The sequence below is a fragment of the Phocoena sinus genome, chromosome 10 (genome assembly GCF_008692025.1).
Source record: "Phocoena sinus isolate mPhoSin1 chromosome 10, mPhoSin1.pri, whole genome shotgun sequence".
NCBI lineage: Eukaryota > Metazoa > Chordata > Mammalia > Artiodactyla > Phocoenidae > Phocoena > Phocoena sinus.
The window spans coordinates 98225127-98240206 of NC_045772.1; positions in this window are offsets into that span (position 1 = coordinate 98225127).

A 15080-nucleotide genomic window follows, 5' to 3' on the forward strand; every position below is an offset into this window, starting at 1 on the left:
CTGCGTCCACCATGAGAAAAAGCCCAGACCACCTGCTAGAGAGATGGGAAAGACAGGCACAGAGAGCCCAGGCTCCCTGGCCAACAGCCAGCCAGTCCCCCAAAGCAGAGCCACCTGACGATCCAGAGCTGACCACAGCAGCAGGAGGGGCACAGGTCAGGTGGGACCAGAAGAGCCACCTGGCTGAGCCCAGCCTAACCTGCCCGAACTGCTGAATTAGGAGCTAAAAATAGTAGCTAACGTTTCAACCCCTAAGTTTTGAAGTTAGTTACAGAGCAATAGCCCTCCCTCCTCAAAACTCCAAGTTCTATGAGATGATAAATGTTCTGTTTTTTTGCTTTTAAAAGCCACTGTTACATGCAGCCATTAGCTCCCTGATATAGCGCTGTGAGGAAAAGACGAGACAAGGCCCCTGCCCTCAATGAAATGATACGCCGGTTGAACTTAAGACATACTTTTCAATGAGGCTCTTTGAGGTGAGGGGCTGATGGCCTGTGTTTTTGTAGAAGGGATTTGAACATGAAGATGTGCATAGCAATACAAGGTCACCTCCACTAAGGACACAGTGAGTGGACCCGTCCCTACGAAGCCTTCATGAAGGAAGTAGGGTAAGTGCTAGGTGGTCCTTGAAGGAGGTTTGGGGTTTAGAGAGATGGGGATATGAAGGGAGGTAGAGAGAAGCAGGGTCCTTTCTGACCCTGGGAAGATGAATGTTCCATAGGGATCTGTTGTGGGAAGAGGGGAATGACCAGGAATCGAGCTCAGATGTGGTGCTTTAGGGCATGAAGGACACACAACAAAAGAATAGCTTTCTCAATGCAGGCCCAGGACAGGTTCATTCTATGAGGTCACAAGGCAGACCTGGTACAAGCCATTGTCCCCTGTAGCCACCCTCAGAAGAGTTTCAGGGGTCATCCAGCCAATGCCCATGACCTCAGAAGTGACCGGGCCTGAAGAATGTCCACCTACCTGTTCATCCCTGTGCCCTTTACTTCCTCTTACCCGGGGGGCTTACTGCCAGCCTGGGGTGGGCTCACAGAGTTAGGCCTTTAACAAAGGTTGGATTGTAGGCTGAATGGATTTCACAAGCCTAGAGAGAAAGTAAGAGAAGCCCCTGCTTCTTTTGAGTTGCCACGGTCTGTCTCATCTCCCTCTATGTCTGGGCTGCCTGGGCCTGAGAGGCGTGACCACAGGCTGCAGGGTGACACCCAGCTCTTCGCAGGGCCATCCCTCTCGGGGCCTGGAGAGGAGACAAAAAGAAGGCCACCCCTCCCCCATTCTCTGCCCCCAACTGCAAGCACCAAGGCACTAAATAATCCCCAAACCAAACCAGCTTCAGAATTAGAACCCAGGGGGAGAGGGCAAGTATTATTTATTTTGCCCAAGGACACTTCTTTCTTTTATTGAGCAATGATTATGTGCTAAATATATCTTATCTCCATTAGAAAACCCTCACGGTAGTTCTATAAAATAAGTGCAACGATCCCCATGTTATAGCTGAGGCGCACCAGACCCCAAGAGAGAAAGAAAGGTGCCCGAGACCTCAATGCTAACGAGTAGGAGAGGCAGGATTTGAACGCACCAGGTCTGAGGCTGCGTCCGTGCTCTCCCCGCGAAGCCCTCACATGGTGCCAGGTGACCATGACCCCTCAGAGTCGGAGCTACCGCACGCTTTCCTAGGAGATTCGTTGTAGAGGCATTGTGTCTTAGGTAAGAGAGAAAGTGAGTTAGCACTTTAGACTTCAGACCCAGCTCTGTTACAAAGTAGCCGCCAAAGCCATGTGGCCTTGGGCTGATCAAGTAATATCTCTGGACCTCAATAGACATTTCTCCAAAGAAGACATACAGATTGCCAACAAACACATGAAAGGATGCTCAACATCACTAATCATTAGAGAAATGCAAATCAAAACTACAATGAGGTATCACCTCACACCAGTCAGAATGGCCATCGTCAAAAAAATCTACAAACGATAAATGCTGGAGAGGGTGTGGAGAAAAGGGAATCCCCTTGCGCTGTTGGTGGGAATGTAAATTGATACAGCCACTATGGAGAACAGTATGGAGGTTCCTTAAAAAACTAAAAATAGGACTACCATATGCCCCAGCAATCCCACTACTGGGCATATACCCTGGGAAAACCATAATTCAAAAAGAGTCATGTACCACAATGTTCATTGCAGCTCTATTTACAATAGCCAGGACATGGAAGCAACCTAAGTGTCCACCAACAGATGACTGGATAAAGAAGATGTGGCACATATATACAATGGAATATTACTCAGCCATAAAAAGAAACGAAATTGAGTTATTTGTAGTGAGGTAGATGGACCTAGAGTCTGTCATACAGAGTGAAGTAAGTCAGAAAGAGAAAAACAAATACCATATTCTAACACATATATATGGAATCTAAAAAAAAAAAAAAAAAGGTTCTGAAGAACCTAGGGGCAGGACAGGAATAAAGGCGCAGACGTAGAGAATGCACTTGAGGACACGGGGAGGGGGAAGGGTAAGTTGGGACGAAGTGAGAGAGTGGTATGGACTTATATACACTACCAAATGTAAAATAGACAGCTAGTGGGAAGCAGCCGCATAGCACAGGGAGATCAGCTCGGTGCTTTGTGACCACCTAGAGGGGTTGGTTAGAGAGGGTGGGAGGGAGACGCAAGAGGGACGGGATATGGGGATATACGTATATGTGTATGTACAGCTGATTCACTTTGTTATAAAGCAGAAACTAACACACCATTGTAAAGCAATGATACTCCAATAAAGATGTTTAAAAAAAAAAACATGAGAAAGGGAAGCTGGATGATGGATCAGACCCCTTCCCGCTCTCATGGTTGGGAGTTTTTCCATCTTTTCCACCGAGAGACTATAGCCCAGACCAAACTAGGGCCTTCTGTCCCAACTCACAGCTTTTTGGAAAGAGGCTCAGGGGGGTAGCAGTGATGGGCACTTGGACCCACTAATAACCATTCTCTCTGATGACACCCAACCAGAACGGTAAAGATTCACCAAGCCAGCCATTCCAGGCCCTGGGAAACTACACCTTTGCTTCCTTTGTTTTGGGAAAGGAGAGCCCGTCATACACCTCTTCCCTCCTTCCAGATCCCCTCTCCTCTCTCCTGGCAGAAAAGATGCAGAGTTGTTGTATAAGAGCAGCAGGCCAGAGCGGGGCCCGGCCTTGCGAGCAGAGGACACGCCTTTCCTGAAAGTTGGTCCTTGGGGATCAAAAGTCATGAGGACATTAACTGACCCTCCACACCAACCCTCCAAAGCAATTAACCTGCGGTGGGCAGGCCGGGGAGAGAGAAAGAAGGGCACTCCGAGGGCGTCTGCCAGGTGGTGGTGTCACGTGTCACAAGGCTGCTGAGCAGGTGAAAGGAAGGAGGGGACCTGCACCTGCACCTCCTCCTGCGGGGCAGCACTGCAGCCTGCAGCGCCCAGAAGCCAAACCCCGCCTCCTGCCCACCCCGCCCCCCTCCCTGCATCCCAGGGACCAAGGAGGCAGGATTCTGACACAGAGAGCCTGCAGTCCCTGGGAGCCGGTCCAGGGTACAGCCTGCGCGAGGGAAAAGGTTTGAACAAGGAGAGGAAGAGGAACGAGAAACAGAGGTCGTTGCTTTGAGTCGGGGGAGAGTTTGAGCCAATAGTTGGTGTGCTGGGCAGAGGACGGCAGCAGGCGTGTGCAGGTACCTACTTCTGTCTTCCTCTCCCTGGTCCACCTTGTTAAGCGCCAGTCCATCCCAGATGTCCAGAGAGGAGACCCACCACTGCAGGGGCTCACAGGAAGGACTCAGGTGGGCCTGAAGGTTGTTCTGGGGGCGGAATGGGAAGGGAGTGGGTGCAGGAGAGAAGCTCTGGTGGTGAAGAGGGAACTGGGATGGGAGGTGCCAGCTAGGGAGAAGCAAAGGGGGGCCCTGGGCGGCTGCTGTGCTGGAGGTAGCTCTGCCCACTCCCGCCAAGCGCTAGTGCAGAGGATCAGCTGTGAAGGGCTAGGTCTGGGGCTGGGGGTCAGACCCCTGTGTCCCTCGGGGCCGTTATCTGTTACGTGGGGTGGAGCTTGCAGAAAAGATGTGTTGGCACATTTCACGAGGAGGCTTTCTAGGGAGGAAGAGGGGCTGCGGTAGAAGGGATTCAGATGAGAATGAAAAGAAAGCCTCCACGCTAGAGAGGCAGCTGGTGGAGGCTAAGATGATTCTCTCCTGGAAGATCCTCTGGGAGGGGAGGCTACCCTTTCCCAAAGGGCCTGGCAGGACTGGTCTGGGCTGGGCAGGGAACCTCCACTGTGACTGAGGGAGAAGCTGTGCAACCCTGGCCAACTCAGTAAACCTCTGCGGGCCACGGAAAGTTATAAAAATGCCCGCTCTACTGACCTTAGTGGACTGTTGTGAAAGAGCTTTGTAAAATGTCAAGGGCACTTAAATGTGAAGGTGTAAGTCATTATCGCCAGAACCTCTTAGACTAGCGGTCCCCAACTGTGGCTGCACCCTACAATCTCTTGAGAAGCTTTTAAAAAAATGTTGCTCTTGGGGGCTTCCCTGGTGGCGCAGTGGTTGAGGGTCCGCCTGCCGATGCAGGGGGCACGGGCTCGTGCCCCGGTCCGGGAAGATCCAACATGCCGCGGAGCGGCTGGGCCCGTGAGCCATGGCCACTGAGCCTGCGCGTCCGGAGCCTGTGCTCCGCAACGGGAGAGGCCACAACAGGTGAAGGGACCGCGTCCCGCAAAAATAAATAAATAAATAAATAATGTTGCTCTTGGACCCCATCCAAAATTAATGATTCAAATTGGGCTGGAGCAGGAAGGAGTTAAGACAGCAGAGGGGGCAGGAAGTGATACTTTTTAAAAAGCTTGTCAGGTGATTCTGAAGCCCTGGAAAGGTGGAGACTCACCACCTAAGACCTCCCCAGGCTTCCTGAAGATTATCGCGTAGTGCACACGTATTAGAGAGGCGGATCCTCGGCTTCTCCCAGATCTCCTGCATCAGAATTTCTGGGAGGACAGGCAATCTCTGTATTGAACATGCAATAAGGCAGCCTGGACCCTCATTCTATGATAAGTCTGTCGATTCCCTCCTTCCCTGCAGGATGAATAATCACACCCGCGGGTATCTCACTGCTCCAGACAGCGTGGGCGGAGCTGCTCTGGGAGGGGACGTGCCCTCCTCGAGGCATATGACATGTGTTTCTGGGACAGGGTCGTGCTAGACAGCACATCCCATCCCATTCCTGCTCCACTGGGATGACAACCCAATTATAACGTGACAAATTTCCCAGCCATAGAGGCTGGGAACCTAAGGAAAGGAGGATACCATGATGAGTTATCCATAATAATAACACCCATTAGCAGGGTTTTATTGTTTTGTCAATAGATGTCAGGCTTTTCTGCTCCACACTCTCCCTGCTGGCTCTGTTCCATTCCTAAGATCGTACAAGCGCATGCGCGTACAAACACACACACACACACACACACACACACACACACACACACACGCATACAAATGCACACAAATGCAGGGGTGAAGAGGATTCAAGGAGCAGGGGACTCACACCAGGCAACCGTGCTACTTGGGACCGTGGCTGGTGTAGAATCACGTGATGCAGATGACCTTAGGACCAATGGCTCTCTGGGGATTGTTCCCCATCTCACGGAGGCAGTATTAGCATCACCGTGACAGCAAGGATGCTGGAGCCAGACTGCCTGGGGTGCAATCCCAACCCCCACTTTCTAGCCCTGCGATCCTGGACCAGTGGCTCCCCTGGGCTGGGGATGCTCACCGCGCTGCTGGGAGAGTAACTGAGTCGGTATATGCGAAGCTCATAGAAATGTGGCTGCACGCACTACGCTGGGGAAGTGTTTGCTACTCTTAATTATTGTTGTTTCTGTTGTTGTTCTATGACAGGTGAGGAAGCTGAGGCCAAGAAAATAATTTGCTCCATTTATTCATGCCACTTGACCCTTGTAGGAACACAACCTAAGGAGACAGTCATAAATGCGAACACTTATCTATAGGGAGAATGTTCACTGTAGCATCGTTTAGAACAAAAAGCTAGAAAACAACCTGAATGTCCCACAGTAAGGGATAGGTTACCAAAATGATGAGGCATCTATGTGATGGTTATATAATAACTGCATGAGAGGGACTTCCGTGGTGGCGCAGTGGTTAAGAATCTGCCTTCCAATGCAGGGGACGCGGGTTCGAGCCCTGGTCCGGGAAGATCCCACATGCCACGGAGCAACTAAGCCCGTGTGCCACAACTACTGAGCCTGCGCTCTGGAGCCCATGCTCCACAACAAGAGAAGCCACCACAATGAGAAGCCCACACACCACAACAAAGAGTAGCCCCCGTTCGCCGCAACTAGAGAAAGCCCACGCGCAGCAACAAAGACCCAATGCAGCCAAAAACAAATAAATAAATTTATTTAAAAAATAATTGCAGGAGAAAATTAGAGACATAACATGGAGATTTTTTTTTAATGAAACACAAAATGGTCTCAACAGAGATACAGATGCAGAGACAGAGCTAGTCTGGAAGAAAAACCCAGTAAAATACCGACACTGAAAGTCTCTGGTTGTGGGATTAGGGGTACTTTCATTTCCTTCCTTATATTTTTCTGAATTGTACTAATTTTCCATAATGAGCAGATACTACTTTTTTTTTTTTTTTTTTGCGGTATGCGGGCCTCTCACTGTTGTGGCCTCTCCCGTTGCAGAGCACAGGCTCCGGACGCACAGGCTCAGCGGCCATGGCTCACAGGCCCAGCCGCTCCGCGCCATGTGGGATCTTCCCGGACCGGGGCACGAACCCGTGTCCCCTGCATTGGCAGGCGGACTCTCAACCACTGCACCACCAGGGAAGTCCCAGATACTACTTTTAAAGTCAGTAAATAAAATGTTTGTTTCAAGCCATCTGCTCAAGGTCAGACAGTACACTCGGAGCTCACATGGGCTTTCTCCATCCAGGGCCAGGGTTCTGCTGTTTCCTCAGGTGCACCAGCAGTAGGAAAGGAGACTAAATGGATGAGGATGATGAACAAACACCAAAAGGCACCAGGACCTGGTGCGCCCCTGCAGGACTGGGACCCGGCTCGGGGGGACCCTGGCCCCGATGTGCAGCCCCAGCTCCCGGGGCGGAGCTGGACAGGCGGAGCTGGACAGGCCTTACTATTCAGAACCGCTGCACAGTTCAGTGGGACCATCCCAGAGTACAATCCAACGCCTGCCCTTGGTTTCCCAGAAATGGAAAGAGCCAGCTTCTACTATGAAGATACCAGAGAACTGTACCAACTTTTCTTTGCTTTGTCTTTTCTACAGGCTCCCTCTGCAACTGGGGAGCCAGAGACCCAGAGGATATAGGTCAGCATCCCTGCTGGTCTGCATCCCCTGCTTTTCCATAACATAGAAGCATATCTCTGTGCCCAATGTTTTTCCAGTCATAAAGCCAAGGTGCTGACGCAGCCAACACCAAGGAATGTTTATTTGATACTTTGAAATTTAAAAGATCTGGAAATCACTGAATAACTAAGATAGACTTCGTCTAAGAAAAATAGGAAAGCAGGGAGGGAAGCAGGGAAGAGGGAGAGAGAAAAAGTAAGAGAAAAGCAGAAGGAAGGGATTTATCATACTTGGTATCACATAAAAAATTAAGACATTGCTTTCAAAACTTTGCTATAACCTGCTCAGTATATATATATATATATATATATATATATATATATATATATATATATATTTTTTTTTTTTTTTTGCGGTATGCGGGCCTCTCACTGTTGTGCCCTCTCCCGTTGCAGAGCACAGGCTCCGGACACACAGGCTCAGCGGCCATGGCTCACGGGCCCAGCCGCTCCGCGGCATGTGGGATCTTCCTGGACCGGGGCACGAACCCGTGTCCCCTGCATCGGCAGGCGGACTCTCAACCACTGCACCACCAGGGAAGCCCTGCTCAGTATATTTTTAAGTGTTAAGTTCTGATCTTGTAAAATAAGAGACTGGAGTAGATAACCTCTGAAATTAAATAATTCCATATAAAGTTGAAATTTTAAGTTAACTCCAACTCTCTTTTGAAAAGATCACTCCGGTGGTAAAAGCCAAGCAATAAAGTTTGCCAAGTTATGGAGGGAACCGGCTGTACATTTAATGAACAGGCTTGAGCAACCATAGAATTTTCAAGCAAAAGCTCAAAAATTGTCTAATGCAGCCACCTTAGTATACAGATGAAGACACCAGGACACAGGATAATACTGACAGCTAATGCCAGCCCCGTGCCAGGCACACAACTTGCTCAGGGTCACGGCAAGTTAGTGACAGACCCAGAATTAAATGATGCCCGCCTTCCCCACAGTCCAACTGTGTCATCTCTCCCATCCCGCCTCTCCTGACACGGCGATAGGCGTGGAAATCGCAGTGCTGCACCTGGCAGATTCAGTACCTCGAGAGCCAAAATGCAGTAAGAAAGAGAGGAAAATGGTAAAGAGTCTCTTAAAGTTCTCACTTTTCAACATACATTTTGAAAAATATACCCTACTTCTGCTAACGAACAAAAAGGCTCTTTCTTTCTCAGATCTGGTCAGCGATCCCCACCCTTTCTAACACCAGAGCACTCCTTTTCCCACCACTGCAGGAAGGAATTAGGATGGTAGGTAGTATGCCACAAACTAGCTGAGGTTCATTTTTCTATAGACTAGGTATTCTCATGTAAATTTAACTATATTTTGTTTTTTTGTTTTTTGTTTTTGCGGTACGCGGGCCTCTCACTGTCGTGGCCTCTCCCGTTGCGGAGCACAGGCTCCGGACGCGCAGGCTCAGCGGCCATGGCTCACGGGCCCAGCCGCTCCGCGGCATGTGGGATCTTCCCAGACCGGGGCACGAACCCGTGTCCCCTGCATCGGCAGGCGGACTCTCAACCACTGCGACACTAGGGAAGGCCCTATTGTGATTTTTTTAATGTGAAAAGGCCCCCTTCTATTGAAAACACCTCTGATAGGAAGTGACTCTATTTCTTTTTTTATTTTATTTAATTTTTGGTTGCATTGGGTCTTCATTGCTGTGCGCGGCATTTCTCTAGTTGTGGCGAGTGGGGGCTACTCTTTGTTCCGATGCGCAGGCTTCTTATTTTGGTGGCTTCTCTTGTTGCGGAGCACAGGCTCTAGGCTCAAGGGCTTCAGTAGTTGTGGCACGCGGGCTCACTAGTTGTGGCTCACGGGCTCTAGAGTGCAGGCTCAGTAGTTGTGGCGCACGGGCTCAGTTGCTCCGCGGCAAGAGGGATCTTCCCGGACCAGGGCTCGAACCCGTGTCCCCTTCTTTGGCAGGCGGATTCTTAACCACTGCGCCACCAGGGAAGCCCCGAGTCTATTATTTGTATACGTGTGTGCCTGCACACGCACACACACTCATGGCAAAAACAGCAACTTTTTAGAAGTGCATCTATTGGAAAAAGTGAGGCCGACAAGCATTAAGATGGAAGGCCGTGATGGATTTCCTTTAAGCCTAACCTGATTTCATTTTTTCCACACTCCTGGAAACGGTAAATATTTGGGGGGAAGGGGAAGGAAAAGGGTTACAGCATCCTTTTAAACTTGGGTGTTCAGCAGTGAAAGCTGTCCCCGGTGAAGGATGAGCAGCGTGAAATCTACCCCTCTCTTGGAATCCTGAGGATTTGGGGCTGACGGTAACTCAATGCTTTTGAGACTCTCCACTTGAATTCTAGCCCTGAGATACTGTAATGAAATTATACACATAAAGCAATGAGAAGAGGAGAGACTTTCTTATCTGTCTCCCAAAGCGATAGTGTTGGACATGATTCCAACTCTACAATTACTTAACTTTCGGCTAGTAAATCTCACAGACATGAGCGTTCCCCTGGGAGCTGAAACTCGCTGGGAAGAATCTCAGAAGAGGGGCAGGAAGGGATCTGGGGCTGACCGTGGGGTCGTGAGGTCGCAGACAGCTGACAGATGCACAGCCCATGCTGCGGGGCCTATGTTGGCCCAGGAAAGCCACGTGGTCCCCCTTTAGGAATGCCTGCTCTCAATTCTCTCCAGTCCCAGCCAGCAGGCATGCGGGACGCCTAGTTATCTGACATCAGGAAGTCGTCTTCAAATTGGAAACATCTAAACACTGCAGTTTGCCTTTTTCTCATTTTAGACGGAAATCCTTAGTTGTTTCACACATCTCCCTGCTTACATAATTGGACAGAGCACATAACTTTTTTTTCTTCCAGATTGAATGATTTTATTGCAATAATTCTAACATCGGGTGCTGAGCGCCTACACAAGGGTGATGGTAGACAGCCCCAGGGGACAGAGGCGGTGTCGTATCTATACATTGCCTTAGTGTGTTCTTGATCGCTGTGAGGCCCCCTGCTCTCCTGCAGTCACATGACTGTCTCTGTCTGGAGCTGTGACTGTCTCCTCTCCCACTGCCAGCCCTCGCCTCCATCCCCACTGTCTATGTCTGACAGCCACCCTCCTCCCAGCCCGACCTAACAGTCCGCTGTGACTCAGTCCAACGCGATCCCACAGGAGGGCTTCCGAGAGTGGCCACACGCGCCAGAGTCCACCGGTCACCAGATGAAGAAGGCCGGGTGCCACCTGTCCCTGCACAGGGCACCCGTTCCGTCTCTGATGTTCCCACCTGCGGTGGAAATGCACACATAGGGAGATGTCTTCCTCCTACAAGGAACCCAAGGCTGTGGGCACAGTGCAAGCGACAGGGGCCCCAGCCTCCATGGGCACCTGGCAAGAGCACCCGGCCCTTCCAAAGGGACGGGACCAAGGAGACCAGACCTATTGTTTTTCAGAAGAAAACAGATATCCAGGTCTGCACGTGAAATCTCCCAACTTTTCTTCTATTTTGTTTTATTTTTTTATTCTTCCCACCTTTATGGAAATGTAATTGTCATGTCCAATATCTCTCAGTGTCTCATCATATTTGGCCCACACATTACCGGTGTAAGACATCTGGTCAGGAGTAACAGGCAGAGTCTCAGGTTAGGTGCTTTGTGACAGCTGTCTGGAATGCTGCACAGACATGTAGCATGACCCGTCCTCTAAAGCAGAGAGCAGTCCTGCACGGGCCACAAGCTTTTTTCCCCAGCACACCAGACTTTCATCTCTTCCCAGAAATGCCAAATTGCCCTAAAGCAGCCGGCGAGCATCTGTCTGATTTATGGCTCAGCTACCATGGCCTCTGGAAACTTAGTTCTTCCTGCCCCTAGTCCTGTGATTTATAAGTGATCTGTAACCCAACGGTAACTTCTCTTTCTCTCCCAGGGCAACAAAAGGCAGAGAAGAGCCTAGAAGCGGATTTCTGTTTCCCAGGGCATCAGAAATCGGCACTGCTGGGTAAGAGGCCAACCTTCTGTATTCCTTCCTTCCTCTATAAAATACAGAAGTCTCAAATAACCTCCAGCTTTCCTGGTTTCTAACCTAAGACAGTTTCCTGCAGCCCAGGCACTAAATTTAACAGAAAAAGTGAAGCCCTAAAAGGTTAAACTGCCCCCTGGAAAGTCAGGGGAGAGAGATGAAATTAAAACGCACAAATTCCATGTCCTCCCGGACAGCTCGGCTGAGTCTGGTTGGGTAGGAAAGTTGTGGGGGTTTTTTTAATGTTTAAATAATCCTTAGGTTTCCATTTTCCATAGAAAAAGATACTTGCATCAGAGTCAGAAAACATGGAGCTCCAGGCTCAGCTCTGCCCTGACTGCCTGTGTGACCATGGGTCAGTCACTCCTCTTGTCCACATCAGACCCCTCCTTCACGAAGGGGGGCATTTATGACCACTCCCAGCTCTCTCATCTGTCCATCTATGACCCTGGATACTGCTCTACCCAATATGCTGATGCTCATGGGATGGGGCTGAGTGAGACGCTGCATCGTATTTGGTTGGAAACCAACCAAAAAGATTACCGGTATATCCACCATATTCTTACAAGACATATTCAGATTACTTTCTCTATATTTAAGTGATGTCTTAAGTGTAATTTATTTAAAGAGATTCTGCTGTGAATCCTTTAGGAAAAGAGCCTTCTAGTTAAAAAGCGTGCTACCCTGAGTCTATTTTTATGTCATATTTCATTTCGGTGTTGGTTTCAGAGAACAAAACTGCAGTCAACTGGGACCCCCTGTCTTTGAGGTGCAGGTGGCTGGTCACCCCAGGTTGCTGGTCAGTGTCGCTGAGGCCCCCTAGGCTGCCTGGCAGAGGGGAGAACGGGGCTCTGCTGAGAGTGTCTGGCCTGCTAAACCCTCTCCCTTGCAGCCTCACGACAACTAAGTGGGGCAAGTGGAATCTGCTTCCTTATTTTGCAGACGGCAAAGCAGAAGCTTGGAGAGGTTTAAACGAGGTGCAGCTAACAGACAGTGATTCAGACCCAAGTTCTCTGACTCCAAAAGCAAGGCAGCTCTGAATCCAGGATGGGGAAGGCAGTGTCGCATGGGACACGGTGCTGGCTGTGGGAATGAGCTGAGGGTGCATACGGCGTTCTGACCCGAGTCAGGACCCCCAGTGCAGCAGCGGCCCTTCAGTCACAGTGGAAGCAAACGGAGACCCCCAGGAGTCAGGGGAGCAGCGTCTTCCGACTCCGGGGTCTCCCGCCCTCTGCCTGAAAGGAAGAAAGGGCAGCTGGAAAACAGCCAAGGAATGTCAGCAGGTACCCCACCGGCAAAGGGGAAAGGGCGCAGTGGGACGTGAAAGAGGGATGCTGAGGGCGAGGACCGGGGGAAGTAGGAGTTTGAAAGCCGCTAGAACAATGGATGAAAACTCTGAGCCGGGTCCAGCTTCTGGGTTCTGTCCCGAGGATTAACTGTGAGAGCCTGCATTTGTCCCAAGGAGGAGGACGTGAAGAAGTGTGTGAGGAAGGCTGTAGGAGAGTGACCCGCCGAGGTTGCTAAAACGTGAGGGGAGGAGAAGAGTGATGGAGTGAGGAAAGGCCCTCTAGAAAGATGTAGATGCAGCTCCGTGCCCTCAGAGCCCCAGAAGGAAAAGAGCATATGATGCTTGCTGGTTTTCCATCAAAAAGACAAACTGGCATGTAAATAAAAGCCTATGGGGGACTTCCCTGGTAGTCCAGTGGTTAAGACTTCGCGTTTCCAATACAGGGGGCCCAGGTCCAATCCCTGGTCAGGGAACTAAGATCCCACATGTTGCACGGCACGGCCAAAAAAACAACCAACCAACAAACAAAAAACAGCCTATGTACACATTTAGGAACCACGAATTCATTCTCTCTTCTTGCTTAGTACCAATGAGACCCTCACTGCGTTCTGTTCATGACATCTCCCCTGAGGGCGATGGACCACAAGGAAGCCGGGTGCCCTTGAACCTGCCCTCTGCGCCTCAACTGTCTGACCTGCCAAAGAGGAAAACAATGCCTGGCCTTCCCACCGCATGTCGTTGTTGAAGGATAACAGCATTGATAATAATACCAACCTCTGGGTCGTGCTCACATATGGCTGCCTATCACACTGTGTACATAGTGTCACGTATTACATAACATTGTACCTACACTACCTCATCTAACCCTCAAAACAGCCCTGTGAGACTGGCCCCATTATGCCCCCATTTTACAGAGAGGGAAACTGAGGCACAGAAGATTTCAGAACTTGGTCTACATCACCCAGCAGGTGAGTGGCAGAGGTGGGATTTGAACCCAGACGATCTGGCTCCAGAGTCCAGGCTCCCAACCTCTGTTACACGACACGACGTCTGAAAGGACTGAGCATGTTCCAGATGCTTTTGTAAATGAATGGCGCCATTCTCATTCCTGCTAGGACCACTCCCATGGGAGAGGATGGATTCCCCGGTAGAGGTGGCACCGCAGCCTCAGATCCACAACGTCGCCGGCCGGTGCCAGCCTCCGGGAAGAGAAAGAAGGCATGGTCCCGGCCCCTCCTTGGCCACGGGACTGTCTTCCTTTTTTTTTTTTTTCAAAGCACAATGTCTCTGCTGCCAAGAGCGGGTTTGTCTGTCTCCTGGAAACCGCGGTTGTCAAGTCCTCAAAGCAAGAGCAAGTGTGTCAAAAATAGCAGAGCCGCAGACAGCGCGGCTGCAGCTCCTTTGACATGCTGGTTTCACTCTCGCCAAAGAGCCGGGGTCTGCCTGCGTTCCCTGCACCTGTGACAGAGGCTGCTTAAGGCTCCGGGATTTTTCTAGGGCCCGGCCAAGAGTGTCCGCCAGGCGCGGGACAGACTAAAGGAAAAGCCCCTCCACAGTAACAAGGGTGAGGTCGGAGGTGTGCTCAAAAAGAAGAAAGAATTGTCACAGATAAACCATAATGGAAAAGAATATGAAAAAGAATATATACGTATAACTGACTCTGCTGTGCCACAACATGGTAAAGCAACTCTACTTCAATAAAATCCATTAAAAAAACTCGTCATAAACCCCATCAGGGCTAGGCCCCCAATAGGTTAGGTGACAGCCAAGGTGCGACCAGTCTTGATGGCACTGACTATGGTGTCTGCCTCTTTTTTCTCTCTTGTTCTGGGAACGAACAGTCACTTGCTTTGGATAACCTTTCCCAAGTGCTCACTGAGAGGTTTCCACTCCTTCTTTAGGGAAGCAAGGGGATGAGGACCAAAGATAACTAATGAGGACCTGCCGCACAGCACAGGGAGCTCTACTCAGTACTCTGTAATGGCCTATATGGGAAAAGAATCTAAAAAAGAGTGGATCTATGTATATGTATAACTGATTCACTTCGCTGTACACCTGAAACCAACACAACATTGTAAATCAACTAGACTCCAACAAAAATTTTTAAAAATATATGGGACCAAGGGGTGGTATGAATGCCTTTCTCTAGGAGTTCAGAGCAAAAGGAAGGGAAAGAAAGGACCCTCTCCAACCCCACAAGGACCTCGAGCCCAGAACAGGAAAGCGGTTCATCGGGGAGACATGGTAACACGAGAACTAAGAGCCCATCTGTCCTCATCCCCAGTGGTCTGCATCCAGAGGTTCCCTTTCCCGAAAAGCCCTAGGCTCCAGTCTTATTGTGGTCCAAGAGAGCCACGCACCCCGGGAAGCCCGGAGTCAAGTGGGATGGAGACAGGAAATCTTTTGGTTTAAAGAATGGATTTC